General features: G+C 41.8%; 1 protein-coding gene across 17 annotated transcripts in view; it reads left to right on the top strand.

Annotated features, from left to right (window-relative positions):
• Window positions 1-137: 137 nt before the first annotated feature.
• The window catches only part of ERC2 (ELKS/RAB6-interacting/CAST family member 2), a 939,781-nt gene continuing 913,946 nt past the window's right edge, over window positions 138-25,972 (top strand). For all 17 annotated transcript variants that reach the window (XR_005784479.1, XR_005784476.1, XR_005784477.1 and 14 more), the window contains exon 1: window positions 138-277. The gene's annotated coding sequence lies outside the window, so the exon portion shown is untranslated. The remainder of the gene's footprint in view (window positions 278-25,972) is intronic.

A 25,972-nucleotide genomic window follows, 5' to 3' on the forward strand; every position in this document is an offset into this window, starting at 1 on the left:
CGGGAAACCCTGGCAGCGCCGCGCGAGCGCGCGTCTCGGGACTGCGGCGGGTGCCGCCCCCTCGGCCGTCAGCCCCGCCCGGCCCCGCGCCCGGCCCCGGCTCTCGGAGCCGTGCCCTCCCTCCCCGCCCCGCTCCTCCTCCACCTCCTCCTCTCGCTCCTGCTCGCTCGGGCTCTGGCTCCGGCGCCGGCTCCAGCTCCTCCCGGCCGCCCGGGGCCAGGGCGACGTGAGGTTGTAAAAATCCATGTGGGACGGCCCCGGGGCGAGCATCCGAAAGGTGAGACGTCGACGCCGGGGCCGGGGCCGCTGGGCACCCGGCTCCCTCGGGGCGCCCATGCCGGGCATCCCTCGTGCCGGGTCTCCCTCACTAGTGGGGAGCTGCAATGCGTTATCACGGGGAGCCGAGGGGTGAACCATCCGCCTCCCCCGGGGCTTTCTGGGGCGGGGGAAAGGATGGGGCGGCCTAAGGGCGGATTTGCCTTGATGTAGAAACCCCCGGATTGGAACAAGTGCACGGCTTGCACTGGCGCGCCGGCGCCGCTCGCTCGCCCCGGCGGCTCGGGCCACCTCCTGCAGTCCCTCTCCGGCAGCTACCCTCACTGCCATCGCCTTTCTTTTCTCCAGCTCCCCTTTTTCGCCTGGCTTCCCCCCCCCCCCTTGCCTCGAGGGGTGGGGTGTACGCAGGGGCAAGGGTCTGGGGGAACCCCAAGCAGAACAAAGTGGAGAAAGGTGGAGCCCCAGCCCAGGGGGGGTGGGGTGCCTGACTGCCTTGGTGGGCTCCGAGGGGAGCGTGTTAAAAAAAAAAAAAAACAAAAACCCGTGTCAGGGAAAATGAAGCCGGCTTTACTGGGGAGGGGTAGAGGGTGGTGGTGTATGAAAACGAATACGCTGTGAAATTAAACTGAACGGCATTCCTTTCCTCCCCTCCCCATCTCCGAATTATACAAGACAAGGGGTACTTAGAAGGTTGTGCCTTATTTTTTTCTTTCTCCTTCTTTTTTTTTTTTTTTTAAATTTCGTCCGAGCGTTTGAAAGATCATCTTAGGACAGTGAAGATTAAGGACTGCTTTGGTGCGGGTTAATAAAACAGCGCTCATAAACTCTCGGATCGACCCGGGCTTATTTATTTTGTACTTAAGGGTCTCTGTTCTCCTTTCCAGAGAGGGAGGGTCTGCTCTGTTATGAGCGGATCGATTTTAGGCGGCTACCTGCCTTTGCTGGATGAAAGGCAATTTACTCCCAGAGTGGTGAATTGTCAGGTCCCTCTGTGATTGACAGTTACACCTGCCACTTATGTGGGCAGAACGGGGACCGGTAAAACCTCAAGAGCCAATCAACGCTCGGGAGAGGAGGGCAGCTCCCACTTGTCATGGTTAGTTTCCTGGTTGGCTTTTTAAATCAGTGGTTTTACTTAACCATTGGTTTCCACCAGGTATGAGGCTCCAGCTGTGAGAGGCAGACAAGCGGGAGGAAAACTCTTCGAAAATGGGCTCAGAAGCAAGTATACTTGACTTGTGTTTGTTTCTTCTCTGCCCCTTCCTCCCCTCACTAGTTGTGGTAGTTGGGGATGCTCAGGCCATTGGCTTCAAAAAGATGAAATGAATCTGTGTAAAAAATAATGCAGTGGTGTTGGGGGGGGGGAGTATTAGGGGGTTAGAATTGCCCACCTATTTCTCTAGAATTGCAGACTTCTTTATAAGTGACACCATTTACTGTTGAGCTATCTGGAAAAGGGTGTGGCACTTTGTCTCCTATGGTCACTCTTGTCCTTGTAAAGTCACATAGTTTTTCAGTATATAGTACTTGGTTCTTGGCTCTATTAATGGATTTGTAAGATATTTTTGAAGCAGACAAGCATGCCTTGTTAGGATGACCACGGATTGAAGGGATTCCGTTAGTTTTTGACAGTGTAACTCAACTTCTGGAAGTGAGGGCTTGCCTTCTTCACTTACAGTTTGGCTGTCAGTTTGGAGGTGGCAGTGGGGTCAAGCCAGATCATTTCTGGAGGGTAGAAGAGTTTGCTTTTAAGGTGAGTTTGCTCCTAAGGTGAGCCATCTTGTCTGTCTGCCTCTGTGCTTTAATAAAAGCCTTGCACAGTTTGGGAGGGTGATGTGTGGATGGTGATGGAAGCATGGTTTCACCAGCAAGATGTTCATGGGTGGAGGGAGTGTGGTCTCAATTCTCTATTAGTGAAAGCCTTGTTTTTTTCAGTGCCCTTTTCCTGAATTCACTAGAAAAGTTACTGATCAGAGAGCTGTTACCTTATAGAAGCTGTATCTGGATGTGACTATAAAGCTGTGCATTCAGTGTTTTGTGAACAGATGGTGAGTCAGAGTATACTGATTAGGGTCGTTATCATGTAGGAGCCAGGTTTGTGAGGGTAGTATTATTACTATTACTATTATTGCTATTGCGTATGCTAGCACTTTGTGGAGTATTTTACATACATTATCTTTTTAAAAACTTTCAGAGATCCTATGAGGTAGGTGTTATTATTACCCCCAAATTATAGATAAGGAAGCTAAAAGGAGTTTTGTATCGTGTCACAGTTTAGTGTAACAGTGATCTCTTCAGCACAGGTTTCTCTGACCCAGAGCCTGTGACCTTGGCTATGGCCTTGAATTCGAATTTGGGTTGTGCTGTCTATGTGTCTGTTCTGAAGTATGGCCTCTCCCAGCATACATAGGGCCTGTTCTGTTAAGAGTCCATTGCGATGTTAATGACCTTTGCACTGTCCTATGTGTCTTGCCACTCTGAAGGCTGTCACTTCTTACCAATAGGCAAATTTAGTAACTTCGTGTATTATATATTTCTGGTAGGTCAACTTTAGCTGAGTGGAAATTGGTTCCAAATGTAATGATGATTATTTAAAAGAAGATAAAACAAAACAAAACCCACACTCTTCTATTTTTATTGATACCTTAAACTTCCAGTTGGAGTTTTGAATAGGTATTGGTTGAATACATGATCTTATTCAGTTGGCTTTTTTTCCCCCATTTGCTAAGGGATTGGAATTTTATTTTCTCTTTCACTTACAAAGAGACTCTTTTTCATTAGTGAGTAAATATAATTATATTTAAAATTATTCTATTAAAATAGTATGGCCTCCTTATTTTATTTTGTTGGAAAGGCCACAAGACTTAAGCCTTATCAGCGTCTTCCCATTGGTGAAACTCAATGGTCATGGTTTGCCAAAACAGATACCCTCAAATATGAGTTTAAATGAATGGAATCCATAATTTCACCTCAACAGACAGTCTTTGACTTTGGTGATATTGACTTTGTATAATCTACATTTTTGTTTGTTTTGTTACAGACACCCTTAAATGCCTTTTATCAGATAAGAAGTTAACATTTTGGCTGTTATATGGGAGACCTACTTGCCAGTCAACAGTTTAGTTTCAGCAAGGTTTATATTATTGCTTGATACTTTGTTGTGACTTTCTTTTAGAAAAATAAACAAATGGAAAATGAAAAAGCACTGATATTAATGGGAATGTAGGTCTCATAAATCTAAAACAGTTGATCCAAAGACAGACATCATTGGATGTACCAAAGACAGATATGCTTCACACTGTTCTTTCTTATGTGAAGAAAAGGAACAAAGTGAATCAACATGTAAGAAATGCTAAAATACATCAATTGATAGAAGTTATATTAGGCAACTTTTGCTCTGTGTCAAAACTTTTTGACTTACAGCAACAGGTATTAATTCTCACACTCCTGAATTTTTTTTTTTAATTTTTTTTTCAATGTTTATTTATTTTTGGGACAGAGAGAGACAGAGCATGAACGGGGGAGGGGCAGAGAGAGAGGGAGACACAGAATCGGAAACAGGCTCCAGGCTCTGAGCCATCAGCCCAGAGCCCGACGCGGGGCTCGAACTCACGGACCGCGAGATCGTGACCTGGCTGAAGTCGGACGCTTAACCGACAACGCCACTCAGGCGCCCCTCACACTCCTGAATTTTTAAGTTGACTGTGATTTGGCTGATCTAGGCTGGGCTCTTGGGATGGCTGTCCTGTGGGCTACATGTTGGGTTCTGGTCTGCTCCCCATGTGTTCTTGGGCCCAAGCAGAAGGGATCGCAGCTACTTAAGGCATGCCCCTCTTGTGGCAGGTAACTGGATTTGATAGCCAAGTCAAACTGCACAAACAAATGTCATTTTCACTAATGACCTTTTTGGACATAGCATGTCACATGGTGAAGATCAACATCCATGGGTAAAAGTAGACTCTGCCCATAGTAGAGGAGGAAATATTTGATGAACTGTAATCTGAACTCCCACAGCTTATAAAAAGTAATGTGTGTTAGAGAATTTTATAATGTTTTTCTTCTTATTCTTAGGGAATACAATCTGCATCCTCTCTGTCCCACAACTAGCTTTATGACATACAAACCTAACGTTTAACTTTTACATTATAGGAATATACCAAGTTTGATTCTAGAGGATTGACTATAAATGTGAGTATGAAATGTACATGAATTACTTAAACTATCAAGGCACTGTTTATTAGAGCCCACTGTGTTCCAACAGACGAGGCTCAATGGAATAATGAACATAGGAGTTTTTGTCAGATGTGGGTTCTGCCACCATAGCACTTATTATTAGGGGTAGGTGTCAGGAAAGACTTCTTGGATGAAATGGCATTTTCCTGGACCTTGAAGCAGAGATAGTGTTGGAAATACATATAGAGCATATAGATAAGTATATAGTAGAAATGTAAGGAGAACATCTAGATATAATGAGTTATTCCATTTGATCAGAGGGTAAGATAGGTGAGTAATAATAACAACAGTAATTATAATGGTAGTAATTACAGCTCTACCTTTATTGAGCTGTTAACTACTGTGCTTAGCACTTTACCTAAAATGTATAATTTAATACTATGATGGACATTACTGATTGCCTATCCAATATTCATTCTCTCCTTTCTAACTAAAAGAACCTCAATTTTGTTTGAGATGGAAATATGCCCATCTCACTCTCCAAGACTCTTTTACAGCCTGGAGTGGCCATGAGACTCAGGTCTTATAATGATGTAAGTGGATGTTGTTGGATGAGGGCTTTCCTAAAAGCTTAGTGAGGAGGACACATGTGGCTAGTATACCGCAACAGCTTTGGCCCCTTTCTGCTTCTTGCTCCTGGGAACATAGGTGCAGTGCCTGAAAGGGCAGCAGCCAACTACCGCAACAAAGATATTAAAAATGGCAAAACCATTTTGAATGGTTCCATGGTTCCATTTTAATGACAGTTCCATAAAAATGGAACCTGGAAGGATCTTGATCTCAATGATGTCATTGAGCCATAGTACCAGCCTAGACTGACTTCTCCCATACTTCTTATTGCATAAAACAAATTACCTCCTTACTTGCAAGCCACTATTTGTTGCTTGTAGTCAAACACAATCCTCACTGTTACACACTCTCAAGACGCTCTCAAAGTAGATGCCATCATACTGTTTTAAGGGTGAGAACATTGACACTCAGATTAAGGAACTTGCAGATCTAGGATTTATTACTGTGTTATTTTGACTTCCAGGCCCATCATCTTGCCTTTGGCCCGGCAGGATCAGTACTACAACAGAGATAATGTTGGAAGAGTAGGTTGGAGTAAAATTGAGGTAACTGCATTCCAGGTTGAAAAGTTTGAGTTTATTTCATGGGCTAGATAGTATAAGATGATTTGAAAAAGAAAGATTGGGGGTTAGAAGACCACTGAGGCCTAAGTATGTGGCACCCAGTGCTTTAGTGTGAATGAAAGGTAGAGGAAAACTGGGCATGAAGCAAAGCTGGGCACATGAGAAAAGAATGAAATTGAGTGAATACACATCCTAGCTGGCTGTTAACCTGTAGTCTTCTGTGAACAAAATGAAAGTGTCCTGAAGGTTAGTATTAACTTCTACTAATGGCTTCACATTTGCCAGGAAATAAGGAATGAGTAATGTAGAGCATTGCTAATGGGATGTGAATCATTATTTAGTGCAGTAGGGTGGGGACTACTTACCATCCATACCATTTATTGTGTGACATGATTTTGGTCTGGGTCTGGCTCTATTGTGCCAGTTAAAGAGAGCAAAGATGAAGGGTAAGGCCAGAGGGTGGTGCGGCCGTACAACAAATCTATCAATGGACTTATTTCTACATCTGGTAAACATTCTGGAGCTTTCCTGGGGGTGGGGTGGGGTCACTTTAACTTCCTGGGCCTCCTTCCCCCCTCCCCCCGTCTACTTTTTTAATCTGTAAAACAAAGGATTTGGTTTACATTAGTGGTTTTTCTAATGTTTTTCAGCTGTAGAAACTTTTTTTGTGTTTCCTAAATAAAAGCTTATCTGGACCCTCAGTATAGTTATAGAAAAAAATCAGAGTTGCTCTCAAAATTCAGAGTCCAGGTTTGTGTTGTTTGAGATGTCTTCATGTTTAGGGCACTGCTCTAAAAAACACCCTCTGAGGTCTAGGATTTGAGAACCTTAGAGCTGTCTAGTTGTTTTATTGGAGCATTCTCTTTAACAAATCCTTTTGTTATTCCACAGCTTGTTGGTCTTAGTATCACCTTTGGTAGAGATTGTTTATGTTCACCCTAGCTACTTTTCTCTCCTTCCAGGTGTATGTTGGAAGTGACTAGTGTCACTTCTATGCTAGAATATTTACTTTCCAGCGTGAGACCGAACAGTGCTTGCTTTCTGCTGTGATAGTCATGGAAGCATGTGTTGAGATGGAGTCTTCATCTGCCTGAGTCCCTTAGTCACTAAATGAGCAACTGGCATTGGACATATAATGAGACCAAGAAATAAACCTTTGTTGTTTTAAGCCATTGAGGTTTTGTGATTGTTTGTTGATGTGGCACTCTTTTTAAAGCATACCTTTCTGATAGATTATCTTTTAGTACGTGTGCCAAACTTTAAGTATTTTTTTTTTAATATATGAAATTTATTGTCAAATTGGTTTCCATACAACACCCAGTGCTCATCCCAAAAGATGCCCTCTTCAATACCCATCATCCACCCTCCCCTCCCTCCCACCCCCCCATCAGCTCTCAGTTTGTTCTCAGTTTTTAAGAGTCTCTTATGCTTTGGCTCTCTCCCACTCTAACCTCTCTCTCTTTTTTTTTTTTCCTTCCCCTCCCCCATGGGTTCCTGTTAAGTTTCTCAGGATCCACATAAGAGTGAAAACATACGGTATCTGTCTTTCTCTGTATGGTTTATTTCACTTAGCATCACACTCTCCAGTTCCATCCACGTTGCTACAAAGGGCCATATTTCATTCTTTCTCATTGCCACGTAGTACTCCATTGTGTATATAAACCACAATTTCTTTATCCATTCATCAGTTGATGGACATTTAGGCTCTTTCCATAATTTGGCTATTGTTGAGAGTGCTGCTATCAAGTATTTTCTTTTATACAAGATTTTATTTTTTTTCAACGTTTATTTATTTTTGGGACAGAGAGAGACAGAGCATGAACGGGGGAGGGGCAGAGAGAGAGGGAGACACAGAATCGGAAACAGGCTCCAGGCTCGGAGCCATCAGCCCAGAGCCCGACGCGGGGCTCGAACTCACGGACCGCGAGATCGTGACCTGGCTGAAGTCGGACGCTTAACCGACTGTGCCACCCAGGCGCCCCAAGATTTTATTTTAATGTAATCTCTACACATAATGTAGGGCTCGAACCTGGACCCTAAGATCAGGAGTCACATGCTCTACCGACTGAGCCAGCCAGGCACCCCATCATTTAACTGTACTTTTTAAGTGTCTTATGGATCAACCTGAAACCTGGCCAACTTGTCCTTACTTTATGGTTAGGAAAGCAGTGGGCAGACATCTGCATCAGCTGCCTATGCAAGTCTCCATACTAATAGATTTCTTGAATTGGAATACTTACATTTAGTAACATTCTCTTTTATGTAAAAAGAAGTCTGAAGATATATTGTGTAGTGCACCTTACTTTTATTTAAAAAAGGCTTTAACTTAATGCCTTGTTATTTTTTTATTTTTTAACTTTTTTTTTAGAGTGAGAGAGAGAAAGCTAGAGAGTGAACAAGGGAGAGGGGCAGAGGGAGAAAGAAAAAGAATCTTAAGCAGGCTTCATGCTCAGTGCAGAGCCTGACGTGGGGCTCGATCCCAGGACCCCGGGATCATTACCTGAGCTGAAATCAAGAGTTGGAGGCTCAGCTGACTGAGCCACCCAGGTGTCCCCTTCCCTGTTGCTTTTTTAGGTAATAGAACCTCAGTGGCTTGGGAAAGAATAATGATTATAAGTTACCATAATAATGGCTACTATTGATTGAATAATCATTCATTGATTTGTGAAATACTCATTGAGCACCTACTATGTGATAGGTACTGGGGGGTATAGAGGTAAACCAGAGATAGTTCTTCATCTGGAGCTCACACTCTAGTTGGGAGTTGTAGCTAAGTTAGCTCTGTTCTGTGAAGGATACCATTCACCGAACATTTATTATGTGCTAGGTGCTTTATATTCCTCATTTCAAGCTACTTATAATGGTAGGTATATTATTCCCATTTTGTAGATGAGGAAACTGAGGCTCAAAGAATTTGCTAAGCTCTATGAAGGGAAGAGCTTTTGCCTTTTGCTGTATCCCCAGTGCCTAAAAGAGTCTTTAACACATAGTAGATGCTCAAATAAATATCTGTTGATTGAATAAATGAACAGAAGGATTTGCTCAAAGTTAATGCTGTGGCAGATCTAGAAACTGAACCTGCATCTGCCTGACCCTCAAGGTTCCTAAATTATCACTTGCCATCGTAGTAGTAGTGTATGGCCCCTTGATTACAGCAGAAACAACCCTGAACCCAGTGTCAGTGCAAAGGCACCAGGAAGAGCCAGGCTGGCTTTCTTTCACTGCTCGGGCTGAGTCCTCTTTGTGATTTGCTATTCACTGTGCCTCAGCTGGGGAAGGTCAGGGCTACAACCACACTGACTTAATTGCTCATATAAATGGTCACCCCTCTCTTGGGCCAGTTCAGCTTCTGCTGTTGTCAGATTGCCTTAGTCCTTGGCTGGCTCTGTTTCCCAGCGTTGTGCCTCAGGTTGTGCTTTTAACTTTTGGGCATTCCTTTTCCACTTCCATCTTTTAGATTTATTGCTTTGAAGTTCCAGGAAATCTCTAGTTGCTGGCACCTAGTGGGCACTCAACAAAATTAAAAAGAGAATGAAGAGAAGTGAAAGAAAGGCAGCCAGCACTTTCAGGAAGGAACTAAGTGATTACTTTTTCTTGGAAGTTAATAGTGAGATTGTGGCCCCAGTGGATGAAAAGTGTGGGTTGGGTCGGAGGGCATCTCTGGGGTACACATGTGGATGAAAGTCCAGTGACAGTGATCATAGATGCCTTATACAAGCAGCTGTACTTTGCCATGGTTTGTTCTTTAGATTCTACATTTTGCTCACTTGATTCTCTTATATGTGTGCAGTGTGTTTACACGTGTGCATGTGTGTGCATGCCAGGTCTGTTAGTGTTCCTGTTCCATTTTTTTTTCCTTCCCTGCCTTGCAGCTTTCCACCCCTAAAGGTAGTTGTCATTACATGATTTCAGAGTATGAATGAATTGCAGGCAGCAAAGTGCATTCCCTGTAAATGTATTAAGAGCAAACTATTAATTCAAGGCAACTTCTTAGTGGCTTAGAAGACGAGAGCTTGAATGGGAATTGAGCAGTGTGACTGTTCTGTAGGAATACTCTTATACAGACTGTCAGAGGCTTTCCACTAAAGCAGCGTGGCTAATTATAATAAGAAAGGGCAGGGTTTTATATGAAAAACTAAACCTAGTTATGCATTGTAGTTACTAGGTCTTATGTAGCAAGTTTCTCTAAAACAAGGTGGGTGTGGTCGAGGTGGGAAGTTCATCCTCTGTGGGTCCAAGGTGACTGAAGTGGGTACAGGGTTTTGGAGTTGCCCTGTTGGTGAACTCTGTTCTGAAGGTGGAGGTTTGAGCTGCTCTGCAAGATGTGTGGTTGGATTGGTGCGATGTTCTCTGGTTATTTTCTTGGTGAACTGGTGGCTGCCAAACTCCTACCAGGATGGCTTTCTTATGCCTAGTTGAAGGCAGTTTAACCATGCTGCCTTCCTTTCAGCCAGCTCCAAGTTAACTGTCATCACCTGGAGGAGCAAGATTGTGGTTCAAAGGGCAGGATCCTGGGAGCAATGTTGTTGACTCTTTCACGTTTGGCTCTCAGAAGAGGGCTTTTGATGTATCTTCTTTCTTTCCTGTGATGTGTGTGTGTGTGTGTGTGTGTGTGTGTGTGTGTGTGTGTGTGTGTGTGTGTGTGTGTGTGTGTGTGTGTGTGTGTGTGTGTTCTTTCTGGGTAAAGTTCCCTCCTACCCCTTTTTTGTTTTGCATTTTGGCCCTTTAACCATCTTGTTCCTGGAAGTTCCCCATGGCAGGGTGGGGGTGGGGTGCGGGAAGCAGGAGGTTTGGTTGTGAATGTGTTTGGCATTCTTAGGAGCGTGTTGAAAATAGATCTTGTTTGAGCTGGGTGGATACAAAGGCAACTGAGTTTCAGTGGCTGCTGTTCATTAGGCTTGTAAGCATGGAACAGTTAGCAGGGGTACACAAGGGAAATTCTTTACCTTTTCTGTTAAGTCCAAGACAAAACTATCTTTTTGTACACAGGCTTCAAATACTCTGACAGGCCACCTTGAATTCAGTAACATGAATACTTGCTTAGAATAACTTCAGAGCAGATCCTTTTGGATATATAGATGTGAGTACTGACCTGTGGGTCAAATGACCTGAGTTCCATTTTTGGCTTTGCCACTACTTTTCTCCTTATTTGGGGATCTCTTGGTATGTGTCAAAATCATCTGGTCTCTTTCCAGATCTAAAATGATATTTTTTTACAATAGTTTTTTTCATGCAAAGAATTAAGTAATTGGCATTTTTTAAATGTTTATTTTTGAGACGGGGGGAGGGGCATAGAGAGAGGGAGATGGAGGATCCAAAGTGGGCTCCACGCTAACGGCAAAGTGCCCGATGTAGGGCTTGAACCCACAACCCGTGAGATCATGACCTGAGCCAGAGTTGGACGCTCAACCAACTGAGCCACCCTGGTGCCCCAGTAATTGTCATTTTATTAGCTATTTTATCCTGGAAAACAAGAATGGCTAGTGTACTTTCATGATGGACTTTATTAACAAAGAGTTAAGTGCTTATATTATATATTCAACAAATGTGCGTGTGCTTGCTTCTTGCCAGCCCTCTCCTGGGCACAGGGAATGCAACTGTAAACAGAGCAAGTGATATTTAGGGGCTCTGGGATTGTAGCCATTAGTGAGGCACTAGACAAATAAGCAGGCTATTGTAATGGGAACTATTATGGGGGAGCACCCAGGGTGTCACGGAGGGCTTAGGAGATTCATGGATGAAGGCTGAAGAGGGCTTCTTGAAGAAGGTGACACCTAGGGTGAGGTGGAGCACTAAGTGGAGTTAGCTGGGGTGCCCTTCGTTTTGATGGTAGAAGGAACAGTCTAGGTCCAAAGATGAGCAAGAGAATAGGAGATTTGGGATTTGGGGAGGTGAAAGTAGACCTGTGGAGCTGGAGATTAGCTTAGCTGGGGATGCCAGATGATGAAAGAGGCCAGACAGAGTGAAGGCATGAAGACCCTGTGATCCATTAAGGAGATGAGGTTCGAACTTAACCATCAAGGGGTTTCATCTCTGACACAACCAAAGATGCTGGATTCTCTTTATTCTTTCATTTTACTTTCATGGCAATAACTACCTGCTTTTGGTGTTTGTGGGAGTATAGGGTTTGAAATTGGCATGAGCAAGTAGTAGAATGACCTGGAAAACAATAGAAAGATTGTGAATATGGTCTTGGGAATCCTAGCACTGCCCATTATGATTCCATTGACCAAACACAATTTATGCAGTTTTAATACCTTTAAAAGACCACTTTCCAGGTGAAGATGCTCCTGTTCTATAATGGGACTCCACACTGCTTGTTGGCTTTGAGAATCTCTCCAAATGTCATCAGGGACCAAGTTCTTTTCAGTGAGTTTTGAGTAGAGCACAGAGAGTATGGCTCTTGTTTTAAAATCTTTGAACATGTTTACAGTTGGCATTAAACTGACTTGGTTAGACTAAAAGGAAATTCATAGTATACAGCTTCTGAAAGTGGTGTAAGAAAGTTCACGAATGGAAATGGTATACTCCCTGAAATGTACAAAACTGAGAGTTATATGCTGGAACCACATTCAATGCCCTATGCATATCAGTTGCCTATGACTTTACTTTTGTATGACTTACACCACTTTGTACTTTAGATGGTAACATTGCTAAAGTCCCTTTCATAACATTAATCTTGACTTCTGTGCTTCAACTTATGAACCAATGTTTTGAGCTATTATAATCATGATCTTAACTCTTAAGAAGTAGTTTTATTTCAGCAGCACTTACCATATTTGTATAGCAGAGTTTGTGTGATTATTTGAATATTTCTGGAATCTTGTCATTATTTTATAAAAAGTAAGTGGAAATGGAAAAATATAGGCAGTAATGTAGGGAGAAGTATGAGCCTTATAAACTTAATGTAATTGAGGCAAAGATGGAAACCATTAGACATGCCCAGTATGGATGGTGTTTACCTTCAGTCAGATGCTTTGTACTTAGGTTGGCCACCTGTATATAATTGTGAGAGATAAGAACAAAATTGAAGGCTATGGACATATGAGGTGTTAGAAAAAAGCTTTGGGGGATTATGATAAAGGGCAAGATATAATTTGGGATTTTATTATTTATTTGTTTTGGTAACAGAGCTTCCCTTTTTAACATGTAAGTGTAGTCAACTTTTGTTCAGCTTTTAAAAAAGCACATATTCAGAAAGCCATTTTCTACAAAAGCAGGGTATAGAAATTGAATTTCTCATCAGTCTTTTTTTTTTTAACATTTATTTATTTATTTATTTATTTATTTATTTATTTATTTATTTGAGAGAGAGAGAGAGAGCAGGGAAGGGGCAGAGGGAGAAGGAGAGAGAGAATCTTAAGCAGGCTCCATGCCCAGTGTGGAGCCCAATGACATGGGGCTTGATTTCACGACCCTGAGATCATGACCAGAGCTGAAATCAGGAGTCAGATGTTTAACCGACTGAGCCACCCAGGTGCCCTGAATTTCTCACCAGTTTTATTTATGAGAGTCCACCAGAGTCAGTAACCTATTCCTCTGGTTTGCTAATTGGCACAGTTGATCACTGTGCTAACAAAATTCTCTGTGTATTTTGGCAAGCAAGTAAAGAGAAACCAAAGCAAATAAAATGGTACTTAGCAAAGGATACACTTCAATGGATTTTCTGGATGCTATGGTTTCATTTGGTGCACTAGAGAGCAGAAAAGACTCAATGCATCTTAGTCTTCATCATAAGCCTTAATGATGCTAAGATGGTACATTTGGAGGCAAAGAGAAAGGGTAGAGTTAAGGTTTGTGTATTGTTATCCCCATAGCTCCCTAATTCTCCAGGTCAGGAGGGTATGGTGGTGATCTGTCTGTCTTGGAAAATCTGTTATATCTGGGAGTTTATCTAACTTCCTTTGTGGGCTTACCCCACTTCTAAGCAAAGGCTTGAATTGGATGCAAAATTCTAGTTCCTTTTCATGCCTCTTGTGGTTAAATGGCGAATGATAAATCATGGGAGGTGTTAATCGTGTGGAAGATGGAAAACGATAGCTCTTTGATTTTTAATCTCTTCCTGAAACTGAGAGACTTAGTTTAAAAGGCAGGTGACTATTGGGCTAGAAGTTCACGAAGCTAATAAGTAACTACTATGTGGCAGGCATTTTGCTAAGCATGTTTAAGAATAATCTCATTTAATTTTTACAGTAAGTCCATGATCCAAGTATTATTTCTCATGATGAGGAAGTAAGTGTTTAGAGAAGTTAAGACACTTGCTTTCAGTGGCAAACCCTGAGACAAGTATTCTTGTGAAGGTAATTATTTGCTATCACCAGTAGGTGAACCAGGGTATGAGGTAGGGAAGAGAAGGCAGACAACAGATGGGACAGGAAGTTCCCTGTTCAGGAAGTTACTCCAGTGGTGACTGGAGTTTAATCTCACAAGGAGACTCTGAAAATGGGGTAAACCCCTCCCTTAGGATGATCTCACATGAGGGTTAAGCGAGCAGGGATGTGTAACCAACCACCAGCTTCTGTCAGTTTTTTTTTCTTTTCTTTTTTAAAATATATTTTTATTATTCTTATTTTTTTATTGTGGTAAAACATATGTAGCACACATTTACCATTTCAACCATTTTTAAATGTACAACTTTGTGGTTTTAAGTACATGCACGATGTTGTGAAACCATTACCACCATCCATCTTCGGAATTTTTGCATCAACCCAAAAGGAAACTCTATACCCACTAAACATTGACTTCCCATTCCCTCCTGCCCCCAGTCTCTTGGCAACCATTATTCTACTTTCTGTCTCTTTGAATTTGACTATCCTAGTACCTCATGTAAGTGGAACCATATAATATTTGTCCCTTTGTATCTGGCTTAATTCACTTAGTGTTATATTTTCAAGGCTTATCCTTGATGTAGCATGAATGAGAATTTCATTCCTTTTTAAGGATGAATAATATTCCATTGTATTTACATACCACATTTTGTTTATCCATTCATCTGTCAATGGACATTTGGTTTGTTTCTACCTTTTGGATATTGTGAATAATGCTTTGGTGAGCACAGACATATAAACATCTCAACCAGTTGTTTTTGAAGGTGGTTACTTTCCTCGAACTTGTATCTTGCACCCTACAAGAGCAGAGTAGTTTTCCAGGGTTCAAAAGAAGTCTTCAGCAGGGATGCTGATATTGGTGGTGTAAAGTCCTTTGCTCTAAAATGTTCAAGTCAGAGGGCGCCTGGGTGGCTCAGTCAGTTGAGCGCCTGACTGCGGCTCAGGTCATGATCTTACGGTTTGTAGGTTCGGGCCCCATCTCGGGCTCTGTGCTGACAGCTCAGAGCCTGGAGCCTGCTTCGGATTCTGTGTCTCTCTCTCTCTCTCTCTCTCTCTCTCTCTCTGCCCCTCCCCCACGCGTGCTCTCTCTCTCTCTCTCTCTCTCTCTCTCTTTCTCTCTCTCAAAAATAAATAAATGTTAAAAAAGTTTAAAATGTTCAAGTCAGAGGGACAGTAGAAGGGTACTTAACAGCATCTATTCATAAGGTTAACACAAGTAAGTGGAGAAGCTGGTATTTGAATCTTGAACTCTTGACTCAAAGACCATGCTTTTAACTGCTCGGCACTAAGCGGCCTTTAATTACAAGTGTAATAGTACTGGGATACAAAGATGAATGAGACATGGCTATTGCCTTTAAGGATCTATCAGGGTTAGGGGCGCCTGGGTGGCGCAGTCGGTTAAGCGTCCGACTTCAGCCAGGTCACGATCTCGCGGTCCGTGAGTTCGAGCCCCGCGTCAGGCTCTGGGCTGATGGCTCAGAGCCTGGAGCCTGTTTCGGATTCTGTGTCTCCCTCTCTCTCTGCCCCTCCCCCGTTCATGCTCTGTCTCTCTCTCTGTCCCAAAAATAAATAAAAACGTTGGAAAAAAAAAAAAGGATCTATCAGGGTTGAATCATCTGTCTTGCACAAGGCTCACGGAAAGACAGTGGCATCACTTGGTGCAATCTGGAATGCACAGAGCCATTCATTGTAAGATGGAATCACAGATAGCAGGTGCATGGGGCCCCTTTCTTTGACATCCTGTGGTGAGGCATGCTTGGGCCAGACATGACTGGACTCTTCATGGGATTGTGCTCCAGGGCAGGCACTCACACATGTGATAACCATTGATGTGGTGAGTTCTAGCCTACACCCATTGATGTTTCCTGCCCTTCACTTGAGCTGTTTGCATAACTATATTATCTCAGTAGGGCTTATCCCCCTTCAGGCCTCTCCAATGATTGCCTTCCTCTTGATGTCCAAGCATTTGGAGCAGCTATTTGTTAGGAAAGAAATCAGTGCCCAGGAATGATAAAGAGAATACATTTGGGCACAGTTAAAATGGTTAGTTATGTGTATCTGTGCCTCAAAAGACATCACTTACAAGTGATTTGCATTTAGAGACCTAAGATGAGACATTTTATCCCTGAAAGAATAACATTACCCTGATAAATAACATTTATCCCTGAAAGAATAGTATTATGGCAAAAGGAGGAAAGAAGTGAGGGAGATGAATCAGTGAGAAAATGCTCCTCTATATTTTAACCTAAATGTTAAAATTTTGTTTTAGTCCTCCATTTGTGGGATCTGCATGTATTTGTCAGATATTGCTAGGTTATGTTGAGGTAACAACCTCCAAATCTCAGTGGTTTATTTCTCTCCCAGGGGTTGTCTGTAATGCTGCCCTACCTTGTCTTTATTCTGGTTGTCAGGCTGAAGGGAATGGTCCTTTTCTTGGATGAGCCGGTCTCACTGTAAAGAAGAAAAAACGAATGGATTACTCATAAGATGGCTCCTACACCTTTTGTTTGGATATGGCATGTGTTACTTCAACTTGCATTGCATTCGTCAAAACAAGTCACATGGCCAAACCTGATGTCAGAGAGGCAGAAAGGATTCTTTTTTTTATGGGAAGGAGAATATAGGAATGAGCTGACTAGAGAGGGACAGTGAATATTTTGAACAAATGATGCAATTTGCTGCACTAGTGAAAATTTTACCCTCATGTGTAAATTGCTTAGCAACTTTTTCAATCAGCCAATCTTTGTAAAGCCATTGCAAATGTTTAATATTGTTTTTCCTCTTCTATACATAAGAAAGATTGTGCTTAAGGGTCTAGTTCTCTTCCTGGGATACATGTAAAACCACCTACATAGGTAGTATTATTATTTCTAATAATTCAATCAATTTACTTTCTTTCAAGAACTGATCATAGAGATTGAAGGGGATATAAGGCTCAGAATTTGAATGCTTTTCCTAGTCATATGTGAAATTAATAGAGGGCAAAAACTAATTATTAACAACAAGATGATCATCCTTTAAGAAAACAATACAATGTGTCTGTAGTTAATATTGATGATGGTGAGTGTTGTTGTACTGGGTATTTACTAAGCCCCAGGCACTGTACTGAGTACTTGCATGTTCTCTGATTTCATTAGGACTGACCTTAGTTTTGTGAAGTAGCCATTGTTACTTCTGAGGCCATTGTTATTTACTGAGGCTCAGAAAGTTTTGTGAACTTGCTTAAGGTTAAACAGATAATAAATGTGGGATTCAGGACTTAACCAGAGTTTCTCAAAGTTGGATGAGATACCTTTTAAAATAAATAATTTGGGGCTCCTTGGTGGCTCAGTGAGTTAAACGTCTGACTTTTAGTTTCGACTCAGGTCATGATCTCACTGTTTTGTGAGTTCAAGCCCCATGTTGGGCTCTGCACTAACAGTACAGAGTCTGCCTGGGACTCTCTCTCTCTCTCCCTCTCTTTCTACTCCTCTCCTGTTCACACTGTCTCTGTCTCTCTCAAAATAAATAAACATAAAAAAAAATTAAAGTAAATACTTTGTAGAACCCCAGAGTTGACTTAAATCATTATTGTAATTATTGTAATGATACTTTTTTTTTTTTTAATTTTTTTTTTCAACGTTTATTTATTTTTGGGACAGAGAGAGACAGAGCATGAACGGGGGAGGGGCAGAGAGAGAGGGAGACACAGAATCGGAAACAGGCTCCAGGCTCTGAGCCATCAGCCCAGAGCCTGACGCGGGGCTCGAACTCCCAGACCGCGAGATCGTGACCTGGCTGAAGTCGGACGCTTAACCGACTGCGCCACCCAGGCGCCCCTGTAATGATACTTTTAATTGTAGGGGAGTTTTTGTGTATTTTTTGTTTGTTTTGGGTTTTTTTTTTTTTTTTGGTTTTGTTTTGTTTTTAGCCCTTGCACCTTTATAAAACCTAAATCAATTTAGAAATTAAGTACACTTCAGGGTGCCTGGCTGTGCTCAGTTGGAGGAACATGCAACTCTCCATCTTGGGTTGTGGGTTTGAGCCCCACGCTGGGTGTAGAAATTAGTAAAAATAAACTTAAAAAAAAGAAATTAAGTACACTTCCTTATTACTAATTCAATTGAACTATATTTAAGCACATTAGCTAAATTGCTACTTGTAACAAATATGATACTGACCATTCTGGGTGGGTTCTTTGGCAGTCTACTGGTCTAACCTGCTGTATGGTGGATGGTGACTCAATTCTCCCACCATATTTACAATATTTAACTTCTGTGAAACTTTGATTCATGCTGAGGAACTCGACCTCCCTTACCTTTCACTGAGTGAGAACACATCATTTAGATTCCCAAGTCCATCTTTTTTCCTTTTTCATTGACCTAAGGTGATTCCTGAAGGCAGGACATATTGCTCAGACACAATGGTCATGGCTGCTGTGATCATCAAGGATATCCTTACATTATTTGTTTTCAGAGTATTGAAATAAAAACAACCCTAAGTTCTCACGAGATTTGTAAATTCCCTAGACACAGCTATGGATCTGCCCCCTCCTTGGTTCTTGCTCAGGTTACAAAACTGGATTTTCTCTCTCTAGTACTACTCTGCCTTTCTTTCATAGGACTCTCTCCGTCTAAGACCACACCCTATACTCCTAGAAAGGTTCTCATCTATTTGCAATATTCATAACAGCTGGCAGCCTTGCACAATAATTAGAGATATTGCTCATGTAAACTCGAATAAAGGGGCTGTGGCTCCCTTTTGATATGGAGGGCTTTGGGTCTCTGGAAGGCCAGAAACCATATTACAGATTTGTTTTCTAGAAATATTGTTGAAATGCTGTAATTTTCCTTTTAATATATTTATATTTTGGGTAAGCTTATCCTTATCCATGCACTAAGAGATTTAACTAAGTTTCTTGATGACTTAGTACAGTTATTAACTTTCATTAACTATAATTTCAGTTTTTAGAGGGGTTTCTTGTTCTTTTTCTTTTTCTTTTTTTTTAAAGATTTTCTTTTTAATCTCTATACCTAAGGTGGAACTTGAACTCAAAACCCCAAGATTAAGAGTCACTATACCTAAGGTGGAACTTGAACTCAAAACCCCAAGATTAAGAGTCACGTGCTCCACCTGCTGAGCCAGCCAGGCACCCTTAGAGAGGTTTCTGAGTACCATTCAGCACCTTAAACTTGGCTCTTGCTAAAGGCTCATGTGACTCCTCCATGGTCATCAGTCATATTTTTGAGAGACCCTGGAGTTAAGATGCAGCATTTATTCTTTTTTTTCTTTGCAGAATACATAGATAAATGCTTATCTCTCAAATGTGCATATTTAAGCCGTTTCCCATCTCTTGCTATTGATGGTGGTCCTTTTTTCCCCTTCTTTTTTGGAATAGCTTGAAAATTTGCTAAAATATTTCCTTGTGTACATGATTATGTGTATATTCTTTTCTAGCAAAAGCCTATTAGACATAATCCTTCATGTTGATTTTAAATGTAGAAAAATTTTGTGTGATTGAATTTTTAAGGGCATAGGGGTAGAGTTCTTATTCTTTTACCTTTTTACCACTTTCTCTGAAACATCTGTTAGTTGACAGACTGAGGAATTTTTAGTGTAAGACCCAATAATTCCGAAATATTCTTTTTTGTAAGTACACTATAGCCAAAGCTTTGGCAATTGACATTTTACATTTGAAGATTAAAGAAAATGCACAGATGTTTTAAAAATGAATCTAAAAACCTTTTATCTCTTCAGTGCAACCAGCTTAATTTGTTACATTTATGAAACTTTCTGAGGCAGTGAATAATGTTGTTATAGTCAGTTTATTATATTAATCATAATTATCTTTTTATTTTTGACTTAGCATCTCAGATTTCTGTATTTACTGTTTATTGTTTGAGATTTTGCTGTATTTTTGTGTGTCTAACTTGTGTACTAGTTAGTGGTCTATTCCTTTTTTTTTTTTAATTAAAAAAATAATTTAAAAAATTTTTTTAAATTTATTTTTGAAGAAGAGAGAGAGAGCATGAGTGGGGGAGGAGCAGAGAGAGAGAGAGGGAGACACAGAATTCAAAGCAGGTTCCAGGCTCTAAGCTGTCAGCACAGAGCCCAGTGTGGGGCTCGAACTCACAAACTGTGAGATCATGACCTGAGCCAAAGTCAGACGCTTAACCAACTGAGCCACCCAGGCGCCCCAGTGGTCTCTTCCTTTAACAAAAGTTTTTGGGTGTTTCAGGTTTTAAACTTAATCTTTAGAATAAATTGATAAGAGTTTGACATTAAAACTGCGGAAATGGTTACTGGAGAGTGCAGTTAGCTAATACGTGGATATACAGAGTCCTTACCTTGTTGTATGGAATATAGTCAGCCTCTTCACTTAAGCACCTTACCATAAAATAGAGCCAAGGCAGCTGAACTGCTAAATCTGTACATGGAAAACAGTCATTATAAAGCGAGTTTGAGGAAACTAAAAGAGAGAGTAGTGATGTGTGGATGAATGTGTTTGAGTTGCAGAGTGCTTCTTGGAGAATGATGGGAAAGCATCTTTTTTTTTTTTTAATTTTTTTTTTAATTTTTTTTTTTCAACGTTTATTTATTTTTGGGACAGGGAGAGACAGAGCATGAACGGGGGAGGGTCAGAGAGAGAGGGAGACAGAGAATCCGAAACAGGCTCCAGGCTCTGAGCCATCAGCCCAGAGCCTGACGCGGGGCTCGAACTCACGGACCGCAAGATTGTGACCTGGCTGAAGTCGGACACTTAACCGACTGTGCCACCCAGGCGCCCCATGGGAAAGCATCTTTTAAAATCTGTGCTATATCAAGCTCGACTTTTTTTCCCCAATTCATGTCATTGTGGAACTTAAAAATGAAATGGTTTATTATTGGGACTTTCAATACCTACAGATGTGTAATATTGTAGCCTGAGGAGGATGGGAAAATGGCCATTTTTTCTTTCCAGTTTTAAAAAATGGTTGCTGTCTTGAACAGTTTTCAATAGCAGGCTGAGTTTGACTCAGGAGTGTCTGACAAGGCAAGCTCCGTGGACTGGGAGGACTTAGGACAACTTGGAATTTCTAAACCGGTGTGTCTTGTTCTGGTAGCCTGGAGCTTACCCCAGTTAGCTTTCTTTGACCGTTAGCCGTGTGCTGGGTGTTGTGCTAATTACTTTTCTTTTCTTATCTTATTTAAGCTTTCCCAAAACACTATGAAAAGTCTTTTACAGCTGAGAAGAGTGAGGATCGGAGAAGTCAAGTAATTTGCTTCAGGCTACACACCAAGAAATTAAAGATGTGTCTCCAGCCAGATCCTTTCTTTCCTTTGTAAAAAACATTGTCTCACCTTCCTGGTTACAATTACAAAATTGTTGCATTAACTGTCATGGAAGTGATTTCAATGATATGATGAAAATATCATAATCTTAAATATATTCTTTCAAATGTTCAAAACTGTTTTGCGTATCTTCTGTGTGCCCTTGGGTCTGATCAGGAAGAGCCCCTGCACCTCAGGTGCTAGAAGGCAGGCTCTGGCCCTCGTCTGACTGCATCTTCCCCGTGGGGGAGGAGTCTGCAGGGCCGAGTGGAGGTCCCAACTGGAGCCTGTGCTGGCATTCCAGGGTCCACTCTGGGTAGCCACGGGCCTGGGACCTCCCTTCCTAAATGACCCTGAGTGGACTTTCAGGGTCTGTTTGGGCTTTTTTGCCAGGTCTGCCTTTCTAAGGAAAAATCATGCTCCTAGTGTATATACCCTTAGGTCTGAAGTTGCTGAGGGGCACCTATTTGTAAAAGTATAGACCAGGTGTCAGCAGACCACTGCGACCGGCTAATGTGGGCTGCATCCAGCTGATGCTTGTTTCTATAAATAAAGTTTTATTGGAACACAGCCATGCTCATCTGGTTACAGAGTGTCTACGGCTGCTTTGTGCTGAAATGCAGAGTTGAGTAGTTGTGACAAAGACCGAATGGCCCAGAAAATCTAAAATATTTACTGTCTGGTTTTTTATAGAAAACGTTTGCCAGCCCCTGATCTAGACAGAGCTAGTCTAGTGTTCAGGCTGCAGAGTTCAAGTGTGTGAGACCCCCTGGGCTGTGACTGAGCTAGGGATGGGGAGAGAGGGATGTTGACTGGGGGCAGGACGGCCTCTTGGTACTATGTTTTGGCCAGCACTTTGAAGAATCCAAGAATTCTTAGATTAACATTCAAACTTTACTTTCCACATTTTTTTTTTAATGTTTATTTTTGAGAGAGAGAGAGAGAATGAGAGAAAGTGCATGCATACGTGCAGGGAAGGGGCAGAGAGGGAGAGGGAGACAGCAGGGAATCTGAAGCAGGCTTGGAGCTGTCAGTGCAGAGCGCAATGCAGGGCTCAAATTCACAAACAGTGAGATCATGACCTGAGTCGAAGTTGGACGCTTAACCGACTGAGCCATCCAGGCTGCCTACCTTTCACATTTTTATATTTGTCAAGATAGGAAGATAGAATACATTTTATTTACCAGTTTGTTAGCTTGATTTATAACTGTAAAATGTATGGATATATGGTGTTTGGCCTCTATTCGTAGTCCTGCTCTGGGCCCCAGATAGGACAAATGTTAAACTTTGGGGTACAGTATAAGGGTTTAAAGTAGGAGACCAGAGATGATCCAATAAGTAATCACACAAATTAATATGGAATTATTATTTTTTTAATAAAGTTTTTTTTAATGTTTATTTTTGAGAGAGAAAGAGAGACAAAGTGTGAGCAGGGGAGGGGTAGAGAGAGAGGGAGACACAGAATCTGAATCAGGCTCCAGGCTCTGAGCTGTTAGCACAAAGCCCTATGCGGGTCTCGAACTCATGAAATGCAAGATCATGACCTAAGTCAGATGCTTAACCAACGGAGCCACCCAGGTGCCCCTAATATGGAATTATAAAGTGAGGAAGGCTTTTGGGTCATATGTGGATTGTTCAAAAACCTTGCTCCAAGTTTCATTTGTCCAAATTAAACCAAAAATGCTGGAACGCACCTGTCAGCTTAGCCGGAAGTTCCAGGTCTTTTCTCCAGGGCTCCCCCACCTCTCTCCACTCTCCCTGTCTCCTTCCCTGACCCCTGACCCCAGAATTACACTGCCCCAAAATAAGGGGGTTATGGATATAAATCCCACCCCCAAGCCCAGAGATGGCTTCTATCCAACTACTCTGCCATATGATTGCATCTTTGTGCCACAAGGTGTTGCTATTGAGACCGGTCTTCCTCAGAAAGATGCTATGGTCCCCACTATATAGTCCTGTAAGGGAAGGCCAACCCAGTTTCCCAGTGGCCGGCTCAGCCACTGGTGTGTCATGCATGGTGCAGCATATGCCACTGGTGTTTCAGCCACATCTCAGCACTCATGGCCTATATTTGGAACATGAGAGTTTTCTCGTGGCCTCCGTGTAGTGCAGGCTGGATGTACCAGGGGAGCAAATGTCTGCAAATCATGAATGGGTACCTTACCCTTATGGAGGTATAATTCTGAGGCAGGTTCTTCACTGTGTTTCAGAGCTCCTTCAGCAGGACTGAACCCAGTTTCCTAGCAGAACTCTCCTTGAAAATGTACTCTATATTGACTTCCTTCACTTCCATGTCTTTGTGCTAAATTCCCTCCTGAGTGCTTTCTGGGATTGCCTTCTAAATGAACCACCTGTACCCAAACCCTTGTCTCAGTGTCTGATTGTGCGTAACCCTTCCTGGAACCCATGGGCTTCCTTATGAGTCATATCCTTGTGCATAGCATTTGTGCCCCACTGCACAGGCTCCAAACAGCATGGAATGGTCTCCCACCTCACTCACATGCTTTGTCCATACAGGTTTCTCCATGGCTTTTGGGTACTTGTTTTGAGTCCCAATCACTAGCCTGGATACCCTCTTATCTTGAAGTAATTGTTTTGTTTTTGGCAGCTGTAGTATTGTTTGTAACCATGTTTGTCTCCTCCCACAGAGCTCACTTACTCTGAATCCTGGGCTTTGTGACTGGAGTGCCCATGACTTTCTGCCCTGAAGGCTCCAGAATCCTTTGTGCATAGTGATTACTCTCCTTTATGCTGTCCCATTTTGCAAACCAAGGGTCTGAGGAGGTGCAGTCTTGATTTGGGTGTTTCATACCAAGAGAAAAGAACATTATGCTTTAAGAGAACACAGCCAAGAGATCTGACTTGGATGGGATGGACCATGTAGAGGGTATGCTATTAGATGTTGTGATCTAAGTAATGACTGGGAATGAGCCCTGCAGATAGAATAGCACAGTTGAAGCTCTGAGTCAGGAAGGGACTTGATACTACTGAGCATCAGAAAGGAAGACTCAGGCAGGGTCAGTGAAGAGAATGGCAAGAGAGGAGGCTGGAACTGTTGGCAGCAGCCAAATTGTATAGGGCCTCAGGCCATGGAAAGGATTTCGGTCTTTGTGCAAAGAGCACTGGGATGCTTTGAAAGGTTTTAAGTGGGTCAGCGAAGATCTTTTGTGATCAGAAGTATACTTTGGAGTACAATTTGTAAGGCAGAAGGGGGAGGATTTGAAAAGAAGAGATGCTTTGGGATGGTATGGGAGAGCTGAAGCAAGTCATGTCAGTGCAATAGGGTGGTGATGGTAGAAGTGGAAATGAAGGAGCAGATCGTGATTGATTTTGGAGGCAGAATTGGTAGGATTTGATAATGGACTTTAACTGGATGGTGAAGGAGAATGAATTCTTTTTAAAGATATATGAGTAAGAGTGGTAAAATTTAAATGCCTGTAGGGACAAGCATGAAAAGAGGGAATCAGACTGAGTGTAAAGTAATAGGGAATGGAGGGGACTGTGGCATACTAAAGGGGGCATGCTCTCTCTTGAAGGGGTGGCTGCTGGCTGGCTCTAGCCAGTTGTTGTCACATAGGGAAATGATTTTGACATTGTCAGATTTTCAGAGTTTTAGGAGAAGCTGAAATCTGTATTTTAATGTGAAATGTCTATATCTCTATGTTTGTAACTAGACCACAATTCTAAAGAACACTGTGCTAGCCATATATAACACACTTGCGGGCAGCATCTGGCTCCTGGGCAGCTGCTTCTTGCTTGAGATTTGTTCTACATTCTGTGTTCTTCTAGAAGGATTTCAGAATTAACTGTAGTCCTGTGACACAAAATTTTTTAAAAGTTTGGGATGCTGAGAAGAAAAAAAAGGATATTTTAATTTGGGCTAAATCTTGGGAGATACTGATGATCTCAGCTCACACGGTCTGTCAGCAGGGCTCAGGTGATGGGCTGAGGCTGAGATTTGTGGAAATAAACTTAACCTAATTTAGAGCAGATAGCAGGAAGTGCTTTCTTCTTAAAATAGACCATTCCAGTCTGAGACACTTGAGGTAGACAGAAATCAAGACTCTCTACCTTTCCCTGCCCTGAGCTTACAGTTCAAGAGTCCATAAACCTTTTAAAGAATGAGTGGATGAGTGTATACTTTATTTGTGAATCCATATGCATTTAGAGAAAGTATTCTTATAGGTTTGTAACAGCATCTTTGATTTGATTTTGTGTGTGAACCTTAAATGGAGCTTACCCTTGAACTTGAAATTTTATTCATGAAGTGCTTTTGAAGTGAAAAGTGTCATGCAATTAATTTCTTTGGTGTTATAGTCAGCAACATTTGTCTGTTTCTATGCTCAGTTTAATCTAATTAATAATTTATCCTTCTTAGGATGGTATATCACAACTATATAAGAAAGCAGGTGTTTTTAGGAGTTTACAAGAAAGCTCAATGATTTAGCCTATCTTGGCTTCATAATAGTATTTAAAACAGTAAGAGCTTAACTTTGGCCTTATTTCTTATAATGCATTTATAGGTGGGTGGAAAAGCTTAGAGATGGTTTTCATGCAGTCAGTCATGGAAAATAGAGCATTATTGATTGCTGAATAAAGTTGATCTCTTTGCTCTTTCTCAGGGATTCATTTTAAAAAACCAAAAAAAAAAAAAAATTAGGATAGACGTAATTAGGAAAATACAACCCAAAAAAGCCCAAGTGTCAAAACAAG

Source organism: Herpailurus yagouaroundi, unplaced genomic scaffold, assembly GCF_014898765.1.
Source record: "Herpailurus yagouaroundi ecotype Mexico unplaced genomic scaffold, PumYag 213, whole genome shotgun sequence".
In the NCBI taxonomy this organism is placed as follows: domain Eukaryota; kingdom Metazoa; phylum Chordata; class Mammalia; order Carnivora; family Felidae; genus Herpailurus; species Herpailurus yagouaroundi.